Source organism: Mustela lutreola, chromosome 2 (genome assembly GCF_030435805.1).
Source record: "Mustela lutreola isolate mMusLut2 chromosome 2, mMusLut2.pri, whole genome shotgun sequence".
Classification (NCBI taxonomy): domain Eukaryota; kingdom Metazoa; phylum Chordata; class Mammalia; order Carnivora; family Mustelidae; genus Mustela; species Mustela lutreola.
In genome coordinates, this window is record NC_081291.1 from 167,532,748 (window position 1) to 167,536,956 (window position 4,209).

General features: G+C 39.9%; 1 non-coding gene across 1 annotated transcript; it reads left to right on the forward strand.

Annotated features, from left to right (window-relative positions):
• The first annotated feature begins 207 nt into the window (after positions 1 to 207).
• Positions 208 to 280, forward strand: TRNAV-UAC (transfer RNA valine (anticodon UAC)). The gene has a single exon. It is a non-coding gene; the product is annotated as a tRNA-Val (tRNA).
• The last annotated feature ends 3,929 nt before the right edge of the window (positions 281 to 4,209 follow it).

Sequence of the window (4,209 nt, forward strand, 5' to 3'; positions counted from 1 at the left end):
CAGTTGGTTAAGCGGCTGCCTTCGGCTCAGGTCATGATCCCAGCGTCCTGGGATCGAGTCCCACATCGGGCTCCTTGCTCGGCAGGGAGCCTGCTTCTCCCTCTGCCTCTAGCCTGCCACTCTGTGCCTGTGCTTGCGCTCTGTATCTCTCTCTCTCTCTAACAAAAAAAAAAAAAAAAAAAAAAAAAAAAAAAAAACTCTAGGGGAGGTTCCATACTGTAGTGGTTATCACATCTGCTTTACACACAGAAGGTCCTGGGTTTGAGCCCCAGTGGAACCAGGGGTGTGAAACTCCTTTGGGGCTCCTGGGTGGCTCAGTGGGTTAAAGCCTCTGCCTTCGGCTCAGGTCGTGATCTCAGGGTCCTGGGATCAAACCCCACAATGGGCTCTCTGCTCAGCGGGAGCTTGCGTCCCTCTCTGTTTCTGCCTGCCTTTCTGCCTGCTTGTGATCTGTCTGTCAAATAAATAAATAAAATCTTAAAAACAAAACAAAACAAAAAACTCTATCAGAGGGGCACCTGGGTGGCTCAGTTGTTTAAGCGTCTGTCTTTGGCTCAGGTCATGATCCCAGCATCCTCGGATCCAGTCCTATATCAGGCTCTCTGCTCAGTGGGGAGCTGGCTTCTCCCTCTCCCTGTGTCTGCCACTCTGCCTACCTGTGCCTTCTATCTCTCTGTCTAATAAATAAATGAAATCTTAAAGACAAACAAACAAAGAAACTCTATCAGATATTGGGAACACTGCCTTGGGACTCATTTACCAAAGAGTAGTACTAAGAAGAGAGCTATTTTTTTTTTTTTCCTTAAAAATTAACCCACACACTGTGACACTAAAAGGTTCAGTGTTTTTGTGGTTGCATCCAGGAGTGGCCAGTGTCACTTAGGGCAGAGCACAGAATATACCAAATGTGTCTGCTGGAAACACCCTTTGGAGTACGATGGTATCCCAAGTGCACCGTAACCCTCGGCAGAAGTGGACTGTTTTGGAAGCAAATGTAAAGCAACCTCTGGAGACTCCCGAGAATGGCTTAGACATAGAAACTTGGGAAGGGGAGACAAGGACCAGTGAATCCTGAATTACAATTGCCAGGACTACAGAAGTGTTCAAAGGCTGATAAGGTTAGAGAAGAACTGGGTTTCATGTACAAATGTATGTTTAAAACAGCTGAAGAAGGACAGGACGCCTGGGTGGCTCAGTAGCTGAAGCATCTGACTATTAATTTTGGCTCAGGTCATGATCTCAAGGTCATGGGACAAGCCTCCTGTGTGACTTCTGATTCATTGGGGTGTCTGCTTAAGATTCTCTGGCTCTCCCACTGCCCCTCCCCCTGCTCCCAAGTGCTCTCTCTCTCTAAAATAAATAAATCTTTAAAAAAAAAAGAAAGCTGAAGAAGGAAAGAAGAAAGGTACTTTCTTAGAATGAGATGTTTCTGGATGCAGCTAACAGATGGAAAAGCTGCAACTATACAGCTACAAATCTTAGTAATTTCATATTACAGTCTACAGTGCATTCATATAGAGATGCTGCATTTTTCATTTTTTTTAAAACACTGCTTTCAAAAAATTACCCCAAACCTTAAAAGAACACAAATTTATTACATTACAGTCCTGGAAGTCAGATGTTTAAAATCAGTTTCACTGGGATAAAATCAGGGTGTTGGGAGATATATATCCTTCTGGAGGCCCTAGAGCAAAATCCATTCCACTGTCTTGTTTAGCTCCCAGGGTATGGCTACATTCCTGGCCTCGTGGGCCCTTCCTCCATCTTCAAAGCCAACAGAGTAGCGTCCGGTCACCTCTCTGACTTCTGTTTCCATGTTTACACCTTCCCTCTCTAATTCTGACCCTCCTGCCTCCTTCTTATAAGGACTCCGATGATTACATTGGTCAACCTGGGTAATCCAAAATTAGCTTCCCATCTCAAAATTCTTAACTTTGTCCCATCTACAAAGTTCCTCTCACCGTGTAAGATAACATATTCACAGGTTCTGGGGATTAGGGCATTAACATCCTGGGGATCCACTATTCAACCTACCACATACATGGATAAGAGACATGAATTTATACCTCACAAGAAATTCCATCCTTTTCCATTTTTCTGATCTTTCTCCAGGTAAAAATGTTTCTTCTTCACTTATCTTACTTTCACTTATCTAATTTTCCTTTACTTTAGGATTCTATAGCAATTTATCTAAGTTCACAGTTGTCATATTTGGGTTTATCTTACACAGAAAGAGATAGGTTAAGCTGTCCTCTTATGAGAGTATTCAACAGAATTTATTCAATAAGCAACCTCTGATTACCTTCTGTATGGAAGACAAAGTATTTAGCATTAGAGATACACAGCTTACATGCTAGAAGTCCTCCAATCTTCTGGAGCCATGTCAGGCTCAGGGCACCAAGGAGAATATTAGAGAGCAAGATGAAGGTGATGATCATAAATGCCATGACAACAATGCCACACACTTGTATGGTACCTTCTATATGCCAAGTACTCTCCTAATGCATTGCGTGTCTAAGCTTATTTAATAGAAAATACAGTAATCCTGAAATTGTGAGTTAAACTCTCTAGAGTTATCTATCTTGGCATCTTGTGGTTTTATCATAGATGTTGCCTTGTGCCTAAGATCCCTACCTCATGATATGCTGGAATTTTCTAGACCTTTGAAAATAAATTGCACAATTCCAGTAGTAGGCATGATTCCTAAACATCTTATCCAGGATATACTCCCTCCTCTATCTGTACAGGCAGTTCTAGCAAGTCCAAAGAGAGGAGCAATACTTAGATAACAAATTAAGAGAACCACTGCTGCCTCAAAAGGAAAACAATAGTTAGTGTTTTTCTCCAATGGGAGGTGAAAAAAGCATTCCCTTCATTTTACCTGATAATTCTTAAAAGTTGCTACTTTAAAAGTCATTTTTAATGATTTCTGATCTGTGGAACAAGACTCTTGGGATTTAGCCCTAACTCCTTCACTAACTAGCTCCTGTGATCATGGATGAGTAAGCCCTCTGGGTGTGACTCTCTTCATTGGAAATATCAGTTTGTGCAAAATGGTCTCCTCCAACTTGGTCATCATCAGACTATTTCTATTCCTTGCTAATGGATATAGAAAGAAAGTTTTGTTGATAATTTTAAGTTAAAGGCTCTTTTTAAAAAATTACACTGATTTAATTTTTAGCCCATTGATTTTCTAAAGGCACATTTGTTTTCACTGGTATAGAACAACAGATATTATTTCTAAATTATCAAATGCATGAGCATGGATCATCTACATCAGCTCAGAGAATAGACAACTATATGACTCCTATAGATAAGCCAATATTTCAAACTCTTCATGATTGCTCTCTTTTCCAGTGTGGCTTCCCTGTATCACTGCTTTCCAAATATAATAACATCATCATCATTAATTATAATTATGCCTAATCTGCCAGTTGTTGATTATTTTTCCTTCTTCATTCTCGACTTTTTATATTTTGGAATTTTTTTTTCTTTTTAAATTAACCTTCCCATCTGCAGTAGATTTAAAACACATAATAGTCTTTGCATTGCAAAAAGTGTCTACAAGACCTGCTTTCAAGGGACATATATGTGTATAAGACTAGAGAACATCAAAATTGTCACGTTTCCACTGCTCACATCTCATTCTAGCACTTGAACTTTTGTGCAAATCAATGTCTCCTTAAAGTGTTACCATCTCTCACATCCTAATAGTCATATAGAAAAATTCTCCTCTTTAAGTCATCTGGCCTTGCTTTGTGAGCTCTTTTTAAAAGACATGGTCGAATCTGCCGGCACTAAGGTAACTATGTAATGTTATTGTGGATGAGGATCTGGCCAATTTTTTCACAGGTCTACTATGATTTTTTTTTTCCCAGTTTGAGAAATAATCGACATGCCTCACTGTGTAAGTTTAAGGCAGGTAGCATGATGGTTTGATTTACATCAATTGGGAAATGATTACAACAGGTTCGGCTAACATCTATGTTCTCATATAAGTATAATAAAAAGAAGAATAGGAAAAAACCCTTTTTTCTTTATGTGATGAGAACTCTTAAAATTAACTCTTCTAACACCTTTCCCATATATCTTACAGCAGTGTCAGCTACAGTCATCATGTGTACCTTGCCTCCCTGGAATTTACTAATTTTATAGTTGGAAGTTTCTGCCTTTGTCCACCTTCTTCCAGCTCTCCCCTCCACCCACCCT